General features: G+C 41.8%; 1 protein-coding gene across 2 annotated transcripts in view; it reads left to right on the top strand.

Moving 5' to 3' along the window:
* Nucleotides 1–323: 323 nt before the first annotated feature.
* The window catches only part of LOC306971146 (DENN domain-containing protein 2A), a 32,563-nt gene continuing 22,352 nt past the window's right edge, over nucleotides 324–10,534 (top strand). Inside the window, exon 1 of one of the 2 annotated variants that reach the window (XM_079567312.1) lies at nucleotides 324–817. The gene's annotated coding sequence lies outside the window, so the exon portion shown is untranslated. The remainder of the gene's footprint in view (nucleotides 818–10,534) is intronic. The other variant, XM_079567311.1, reaches the window with a different exon arrangement.

Here is a 10,534-nt window from a genome sequence, read left to right as displayed (position 1 = left end):
TTGTTGTCCGACACATGTGAACCAGTAAACAAGGCTTGTGGAGATAAAACAGATACATGTCCTGAGATAGGAAGATTGGCCCTTGAGCTTCTTTGATTGCATCCCAGTGGACATTTTTATTTATGTATCCAGTCTGTACTACTAGGCTTTGCCCCTTCCTGCTTCATTCCTATTTTATTTTTTTGTCCCGGAGCAGGACACTCAGTTCCCCAGGCAACTCCAATCACTTGGGCCAGCTGCAGATTAGTTCAGAGGCAGTGGTGGGGGGTGTAGGTGGGTGGGACAGGGGGGTAGAGAGAGCAAGAGAGGAGAGAGGGAGGAGAGAGCAGGACAAGGGGAGGGATAGTATTAGGGAAAGGAGGGCTGTGAAAAGTTTGGAGCAAGAAGAGAAAGATCTAACGTCACTTGAGAGATAGATAAAGTGACAGTGTGCTAACCGGAGAAGAAAAGACTTGTAAATGCTTTAACCTCGGACCAAACAAAGGGATTTCTCTGACTTTTTGGCTTCTTTTTTTTCATTTTTTTCCCCACTCTTCTGCAGCACTTCACTTGGAGCGTGTTTTTGCGTGTCTTCCCCTTAGTGTGTGTGTGTGTGTGTGTGTGTGCGTGTGTGTGTGTGTGTGTGTGTTTGTGGGAGCTATGCAGAGCGGAGAGACGTCGGAGGTTGGAGTAGGAGGCTTTTAAACTCAAGAGGAAGAAACCGAAATGTGGAAAGCTGCACTGATGTGAAGGGAAGTGGATGCTGTTTTACTTTTGGGTACACAAAATGAATGACTGCATAAGGAGGACTTCCCCGGGGCTCACCAAGCTCAGAAAGGTAAGAAACATTCAATCGAGTTGGCATTCTTCAAATTTTTGTATTTACCTTGTTCATCTAACCCAGCGTGCAGACCCGCATATTGATTTGGCATAGGCTTACTTTGTTCAAGTTTTTTCTGCAGCTCTTTGGGTCTATGCAGGCTTGGGACTGCCTCAAAGACTTTCCATGCATTCACAAATGAGTGCTTTAGGAAAAATAGTTTGAGTGAATTGAACTCTTCCTTTCTGAGTTGGAAAAGTTAATGAGATTGGTAGATACTTTGTGACTGCGTTGTGTTGCTTAGATGACACACCTGTCCATATTTTCTGCATGGGTTTTGCTGAGAAATAGTTGACTTGGTTGTTTTATCAAGTGCATGGTGTAACTGTCTTAAATAGTTCATGAAGAATAGAGTTTTTTTCTGCCCTGTTATATGCTTTAAGGCAGGTTTCGTTGCAACTCATTCAAGCTTAAGTTTGTCTCATATCAGCCCATTACTGCAGCCCACACTAGAGACGTACAGCTGTATCGGAGCATATGGGATCTCCCTCTCTCTCTCTCTTTCTCTCTCTGAATCACCCCTCGGGTAGACCGTCCGTGCCTGTCACACTATTCCGCCGTAAACGCAAACAATGTGCATGACCGAGTGGAAGAAAGGGCTCAAACCTTCACATTCCAGAGAGTGAGGGGACAGGGGGAGAGAGGAGTTGTGTTCTGAAAGGTGTGCAATGCTCTGGACAATGGGATGACACTATTCAGAGCACAGGGGGCTCATTGTGGTTGGTGGACAGGAGTGGTGTCTCTTTGGTACTAGCCATTTCGAAAGTGTACAGACAGGGTGCCCAAAGAAGAACAAATAAACGAGCTCTGCTAAGGCACAACACCTCAACACTTGAAGTCAAAACTGATCAGTAACCACATTTAAAAAAAAAAAGTACTAATTAATTTGAGCAGCTTTTCAAATGCCAGCCAAAACTTTTCCACTGTAGTAAGAAGTTAGCATGTAAAATTTGAGTCTGTACCAAAACAGACTAAAACACTGACTTTCTTCATGTTAAGTAAGTGTTTGTTCATGAGATACCTGGGCAGTAGGAATGTCCGCTGCGTCCCTAAAGCGCTGACCCTGTGCCAGATGGTTATCAATGCGCTAACATCATCAGTCTTGGTGGGGGATTTGACAGTAACATTTAACTCTGAAAAAGGGGATTATTGTGAATAAAGATGTCACTTTTGTTGTTGTTAAGTACTCCAATGAAAACGGCTCCCAATTTTCTGCAATTCTGCGCCTCTCACATGAACTGTCAACATCCCAGTTTCTGTCTGCCTTCTGTTTACCTGACTGGGTAAGGTCAGGGTTTATTAAATTTGCGACTGGCTGACTCTGTGGCGCTGCTGAGGAGCGAGGAGAAAAGATTGACTGAAAAGAGATACAGAGTCAGGGACAGTCTGTCTGCAGGTCGGCAACTCTGATCCAGGGACAAAGCAGCACCAAACATGTTCACAAAACTCCCCAAACACATCCCACAAACTACACACAGTTGAAATTACTCAATAAAACAATGCAGGAGTGATCAAGGATAGCAAACCAAGACATATCCAGGGTTCTATACCAGGAAGAAACTAGGTCAAGCATTTATAAAGCACCGTTTTACTGTTCCTGAGTGGAGAGAAGAGTTACTGTGCAGAGATAAAGAGAGAGGGGCAGCCTGTCTGAAAGTCAGCAAGACGGTAATAAGCAGGCTACAGTCTTGTAAAGTCTGGAGCCATTGTGCATGTATGTGAGTGTGTAACTAATGGTACTATCGCACACTGGTCTGTCACGTGGGGTAGGTTGTTTACATTCGGAGCCAGGGGTAACTGCCGGGTTGCTCTGTGCACTCTGGTGGAAAAGTGGAGATGTGTGACCTAGATTTAGGCCTCGTTCCACAGTAATGTAGTTTAGGCTGAAACAGATTCTTTTTCTATTTATCTAATTCACCCTTTTGCTGTGAGGACTTTCTATTCCCTTCTAGAATATGGCCTTCATTGTGACTAACTGTGGTTTACTCTTCTGGTATTTACCTAAGTACCAGAAGATAGTTTGCTTAAGGCTCACCATTTAGGATTGGGCAAATTGGGAAACAAAATAGTATGACGGTTTGCTACCACTACTATGACTCTATCACGACTACTACTATTACTGCTGTTTTTAGGAGTTTTGCTCAGAGTATAGTTAGCTGTCTGTCACTTGTAATGTGGTACATGTTGTAAATGCTCATGGTGTTTTAGTTTCCTCATTAAAGACGTATTATGCAACTTTTTATGTGGACATTTTTTTAAATATTTGTGCGTATTTGACATTGTAGTGACCCAGCTGCTGTATGAGTGGTCGACGTGGCGCCTTTATTTCTCTACAACGCTCAAGGATCAATTGTTTCTGACGGACCCTCTCACCTACACCTCAACCTACAACAATTGATCCTGGAGCATTGGAGAGACCACTGTGAGCGACGTAAAGGCGTCATGCTGACCACTCATACAGCCACTGGGTCACTACAAGGTCAAATACACACAAATATCACCTATTTTCTGCATTAAAAGTTGCATAATGCACCTTTAAGGGGTCAATAACACTATATATCAATCAATCAAAGGCACAAGCTTCTATTCTATTCTATTTTGATCACCCAGAAGGAGGGGAACATGACCTACTATGACAGCATTACAAAAGCTATCAGAAATGTTACTAAAATAACTGAAAACTACAAAGTCTGTCTGGAAATACAGAAATTATTTTGAGTTTCCCTCGTCTAAAGCAAAGCATATTGTGGTCCATTGTCAGTTGAAACAAGATGTTCTCAACTGTTGAAAACTAAGTGTGGCAGACCTAAACAGAACAGCTTTGCTTGGACCCTTTTTTAGACTAAAGCAAGTAGTGGTCAGTATCAGATTGCTTTTAAAATAAAGTAATCAAAGAAGTTACTCGATTACTTTTAGAAGGAGTAGCAGTAGTTGGGTTACTTTTTTGGAGTAATCCCAACAACACTGTTTATCAATGACAGCTGAAGCTACATCGACCATATATTCTTCTTCTGCAATTACCATATTACCACTCTACTCTTGCCCCCACCAACTCGCTCATCCCAGTTTTGTTTTTTGATCAAGTCTCGTGACAATAGTTTTTGTCTCTGTGCCCATGTCGGCACAAACACCGACATCTGTCCTCTCTGTTTGCCTCTGTTCAAATCACTGACAGCAGGCCAATGGGAGGTTACGGCCGTTCACCCCTCCTCTTACAGGAACTATCTTTTGGCAGGCGCTCAGCAGGACGGCCCCAAGTCCTCCTAAAGCCCCCGCCGGGTCACTCTGTTGCCACGGTGACACCCCTGATAGGGAATGTGTCCCGCTGAGAGACTGAAAGGGCCTGTCCTGCTGTATAGATATGAGGTTATGGTGATTTTAAGGTTCAGGTCATGATCAAAAACAAACCTTCTATTAGTATACGCTGCTTAATTATGCAGAACATTATATTGCTTTTTATTGTGCTGCGGCGTCTTATTCTTTCTGTGTGGCTTCTTCTATTTTAAATGAGGAAAAAGGCACTTCCTGCAACATGGGTCTCTTGTATTTGTAAGCAATGCTAACATCACATTTTAGTTTTCAAATAGTTTAGTATAATGTAATCTGGACCGTACATGTTACTCTCTTTTCCAAAATGCCTGGTATTGTGTTTATGTTTAAGCTGTCAGTGATGATGATGAGGACAATGTCTGGAGGTTTATCCTGTGTAATGACTTAATGAGTAGATAGAGTGGATGCAGTGCAGACTCACAGCCGCTTTGATCACATAGAATCATATCTAAACACTGTCTCACTCTGAAGCTCGCAGACGGTGGGGGATCTCGGTTGTTAGCTGTAATTTCAAGACTGTGCCAGGATTTTTTACATTGGTGATACTAGCTTCTTAAGTATGAGAGCAAGTTATGTATTTCGTTGATATTCAGTGATGCTAAATACGCTAAGTAATGCTTCAAAGTGTAGTCCGGTAAAAGAACTTGCTACCTTGCAGGCAGTGTCTACTTACTGAGTGAACTTTTCTTAAGTTAATTGTTTTTCCAAAAGCAATGCAATGGTTTCAGTACATTTTGTGCTCATTGAAATGATACACATATCCTGGGATAACTCTTCCGATTCTCTCCTCTCTCCTCCCTCACTCCCTCTCTCTCGCTCTTTGTCCTCTGACTTCTTGGCTGGGTTCATAAAGTTGCCGGTCGAAAGGGCGTGCAGAGGTCTGACTCTCCGGAAGAGCACATTCCCAAGCTCTCGCCTTGTCGCTCCCCTGGGTTCCAGCCGCTGAATTATAAAAATATGATTCAGGACCAGCAGTAGAGCAAGTAAAAGTACTTTTATATGAAGTAGGTGCACAACAACCAAGTAACCATTTTTGACTGCACTGTGTAGAGAAGCAATATCATAGTACTATTACTGCAGTTAGTTGCATACTTCTACTACTTACAGTTGTGCCACTAAGTTTACACACACTTGTGGCCATTTCTCAAAGTGAGCGAAAACCCAAAAAACTCTCATGGTTAGTAATGTTGTGAAGCCATTTATTGTGGAAAGAAATGTGTGAACTCATTTCAAATGACCATAACAAAATAAAGTGCCAAAATGACACTGTTGAAAAGTTTACACATCGCAGTTCCTAATACCGTGTATTGCCCCCTTTAGCATCAATGACAGCTTGGAGTCTTTTCTGGTAGTTGTGGATGAGGTTCTTTATTTTTGCGGATGATAAAGCGGCCCATTCTTCTTGGCAAAAAGCCTTCAGTTCCTGTATGTTCCTGGGCTGTGTTGCATGAACTGCGCGTTTGATCTCTCCCCACAGTGGTTCAATGATATTGAGGTCAGGAGACTGAGATGGTCACTAACGGGGCCTTCACATTATTCTGCTGGAGCCAGTGGCATCAGCGAAACACCTCCATATTTCACAGGAGATATGGTGCACTTTTCATCATAGGCCATCTTACGCATATGATGTATCCTGAACCTTCTCCACAACTACCACAAAAGACTCCAAGCTGTCATTGATTCTAAAGGGGGAAATATTGGGGTGTGTAAACTTTTCAACAGTGTCATTTTGCTATTTTATTTTGTTATGGTGATTTGAAATGAGTTCACACATTTTTTATCACAATAAATGGCTTCACAACATCACTGAACATGAGCGAAAACATTTTTTGTGTGTTTTCATTCATATTCTTTGAGAAATGGCCAAAAAATCCACCAGGGTGTGTGAACACATTGGCACAATTGTACATGTACCGTACTGATGTTCCTTAATTTAAAGTTAATTCAAATGTACATATTGCCTCTGTGACAATACTGAAATACTGTTGTTTCTGCTACTACTCCTATTGTAATGGCAGTATACACCAAGCATACTGGCACTGTGGCTGCTAAAAGGAAAGGTTCCCAGACACGTGTTCCACTTCTATAAACTTATTCATTTGGCTCAACAACCCAATATCCACATCCACATGTGACACGGTCAAGAAGATTTGTCCCCAATTAAGCAGCACCTGGTTACATCAGACCACGCCATACAGGCCCAGGGAGGAAAAAGAGACATAGTGCCATATAGAGGCAGGGTGTAAAATAACAGCGACATAAATGGCTCCTACACCTATGACTGGAAAAAATAGCACAACTTTTCTGTGTCCCCACAAAGACAAAGGGAGAACTTTCAAACTCCATACAAAATGGTCCCACTCGGCCTGGTAACCGAACCGGTGACCTTCGTGCTGTCCTTTGCCTTCTTTGCTGTTTTTCTACACACAGCCTCCAATAATTTGCTTTAAAATGTCCTGAGAAACTAAAATATTTGAGTAAATGTATCAAAGGATGTATCCCACATCCTCACCCATGCCTTTCCCCAGTCACGCCGTCCTAAACCTCACTTATTTTAACACATTGTAATATCAGATATCTGGAAGGCATTTGTGGTGAAAGGAAATCCATCTTCTCTTCCTCACAAGTCGCTAAACTTTTGTGGCTCTCGACACAGCCATTGTCCAAATTACAAATAATGCCATGCCTGTCTCCTGTGTTTAAAGGCACTGTGAAACCTAATACACCTACGGTTGCTCAAGACCCTGGCCCTGCATGTGAATCAGCTGTCATATTACCTGTGGCTATTTGAAATTACACTTTAGGCTTACACGCTGAAATGTATCCCAGCCTGCCAAGGAGCTGGGCCCGCTGCCAAAGTGAACTCTGTAGCCCTTTTTTGTGGAGTAACCATTCCTGTCAATAGCTTCACTACTTTCTGTCAGTGGAGATTTATGCTCAACCCACATTGTTCCAACCACAGGTGCACCACTGACTTTAAAAAAAATTATAGATGGTTAGGCATGGAGCTGGTCGCGTGTAATACGATGTCTACATTTAATGAAGCATATTGTATTGAAATTGTTTAGTAAAATATCGCAATTACTGTATATCGTTTCCATGGTAACGTTGGACAGTCAGCGCCATACTGGGGGATAACAAACAGCTTTCCATGGACTTAAAGTAGGAAGAAACTGATCGATATATATATATATTATACTACGGCCCGGTAACTCCTACAGTGGTACTTCATAGTGAACTTCAGTAGTATTCCTAAATACTTAAAGTGGTAGTTTCTATGTAATAACAATGTAAGTACTAGATATGTACTGGTAAGTAACGGGTACTTAGAATTGAAACTACCAGATACCTAAAGTGGTAGTTACTGGGTACTTTTAGTGGTCAGTCCCAGACTCTCAGTGATATATAGTAAGAATTGGCATAAAAGTGAGTTATGGTAGCTGGCACTGATAAGATTGTTGCTTATGATTATGATGACTTCATAAATAAAAAATATGTGTTTTCCTTGTGCTTGAAATTTGTTTTGAAATGGTAAGCTCTGTATTGCTAGTCTTCTCTGGGCTACCTATTCCATATTAGTAATAAAGAAACTTGCTTATGTTGTTTTATAGTAATACAATCCTAACAAAATCATACATAATTCCTAGAAATTACCTTTGAATGTATCTAGAATTACTACATTTACTACCTTGGAATTGCTGCTGTAGTATCCTTGAATTACCACAATAAGTACCATAGATGTACCACATGATTACTAGTAATACCACTGTAAGTATCACAGATTTACAGTTCTTTTTATCTATTAGTTACCACTGTATGTACCTAGAAGTACCATTGTAATTACTTAGGATGCACCACATAATTACCAGTAATTACCCCTGTAAGTACCATGGACTTACTGAGCTGTTTTCTAAAGTGTTACCGTCACCGGAAGACGTATGTTAGACCTGTAAGCATTTCAGCCAATATACTTCATAATATAGTTGAAACATAGCATTATCCAGACGATGTGGATGCAGATGTGTGGAATTGGCATGTTCTCCTCATGACTTGTAGCTTCCTGTTGGGTCACTCAATAGATGAGGTACATGAGGTCATTTCTAACCAGCGAATTCCTTCTATTGACTAACATCATGAAATAGGAAGTTCCACACAATCCATCCAATAATGAGGTTTGAATGAGGTGTTTGTAGTAGCTCATGTTTTTGCTCCTGCGTTTGACCGAGGTGGCGTTTAAAAGGGTCACTTGGGTTGTTTGTAAGCTGTGTGAAAGCGCTGCTGGGAAGAGCTGGCATGCGACCCTGACCCGCAGAGCCAGAGGGGTAATTGGGAGCAGACTGGATGAGTCAGGAGCTGCGTTGATGGCACTCGTTTTGGTTTTTAGAAACTATTGATGTGTTTGTTGGAGAGGTTGAGAGACAGATGCTCCTCCTCTGTTTTGGTGTAACTGGACACCCCCAACCATATGTCAACAGCCATTTTCTGTAGCTTTTCCCTGCAACTGTAGCTTTGATCGGTTGCAATCAGCAAATGGTAAAGACATTCAGTATTTCGGATGTGCATTATGTTTCACAAAAGCCTAACACTGTTGTTTAAACCTTCATTGTGAGCCTCCTAGCGGCACCACTGGCCATCAGTGGAATGTGAATTGAAAAGCCTCAAACAATAGAAGCTAAAAGGAAAGATTTCTCTAGTAAAAGACTATGGTTAAACTGTTACGAGACGGTCATTTGTTAGGCCTGACAGGTCGAGCAAGTGTGGTCAAAGTTTACCAAGAAGTTTTCCTTATGTTTTCAGGTATTTTGGTCTTGTGTTGGTCATAGCTAGTGACCTAATCACTGAAACATTTGCAATGAAGGGCCTTTCTTTCTCGATGATCATTGGGCTGCATGGTGGCCCAGCTGCAGCCGATATCGCTCTCTCCTCACAGTAAGAAGGCGAGTGGGGCCTTTCTGTGTGGACTTTGCATTGTCTCCCCATGTCTATAGGTTTTCCAGGTGCTGCAGTTGGTTTCCCCTATACCACTAAACACATGTACAATAAGCTCTCCTCTGGAGCCAGGAGTCCGCTGAAAAAGAGGTTCTGAGATGTCCGTGGGTCTTTTGTGGTTGAATAAACAAATAAATATCTGAGCATGTTTGGAACACAGTAGCTCGACACAGTACTGAGAATTAAATAGTGTTATGAAATTTGCAAACATTCTTTTGTTTACAATTGCACCCTTTTGTCTCTTTTTTAAAGTCAGACTTTGTTGTTAAATTGAACAATCCCAGTTTCTGGTGCACAAACAACTAAATAACCGTTCATTTCATGCTGTTTACTCAGAGGAGAACAGGCATCCTGCCTCTATGCCATAATTACATCTACAGTGGCTTTCCCCGGCAGCCCAGTCATAATAAGGGAGTCTTTAAGACATCTTCTGAGGTTATATTCCTGTCCATTCTTTCAGTCCCCAGTGGAGTTGACAGCAGGCAATTGCTCACTCACAGCCATAGACCACAATAACATGAAACACTGCCTATGTCACACTGTAGTACCATAACAATAGAGATCTGTATTTAGAATGCACTGATAAGCTGATAATGGAGGAGAGAATTGATTGTTTGTGGTTTCCCCTCGCACTTCCTCTCTGGTCAGCCTACTTTAAATGCAGTCTCATATCCATCCGCCTGTAACAATAGAGAGAGAAGGAGGAGGGCAGAAGAACAGGAACACTACAGACTTCATTTAAATGAAGCTCGTATAGTCCTTGGTATTTCTAGTATCTAGTAATCTTTATTTTATTTCTTGCCTCTCACACCTGCTACTTACAACGCAGACAGGCTGTAAGCTTCGTTAGCTTTATATGAACAGACAAATATGCAAAACATACACAGCCAGTCCATATATCACACATTCATGTAATGTTTGCCATTCTTCTTCACAAATTGTCTAATTGTTAATGAGCTACAGAGATCTCTATCTTTTACTCCTCATGATATAATCTATAAAGGTGTACATTCAGTAGATGCAAAGCTGTAGAAATTTCTTGAAGTGGAATAACTTTGAGTAAGCTCAAATACATTGTACTTGCTGACTTACAACACTTTTTTAATCCAAGTGACAACAGATAGACACTAGATACTGCACTGTACGTTCACACATAGTCTTTGAGTTTGCCTCTTTGGCCCATGTCCAAGGCCTCGCTTCAAAATCAGCTTGGGAACGCAGCGGGGGCCCTGAATGGGACACCGAGAGAGAAGGGGAAAACAGAGAGAGAGAGAGAGAGAGAGAGAGAGAGAGAGACTTTGCGCTGCAGAGGCCAGATCAAATTCCATTATTTATTTGGCTGAGCTTCCCTCCTCC

The sequence above is a fragment of the Gobius niger genome (assembly GCF_951799975.1).
Source record: "Gobius niger genome assembly, chromosome: 12".
NCBI classification, from domain to species: Eukaryota; Metazoa; Chordata; class Actinopteri; order Gobiiformes; family Gobiidae; genus Gobius; species Gobius niger.
This window is presented reverse-complemented; position numbering and strand designations above follow the sequence as displayed.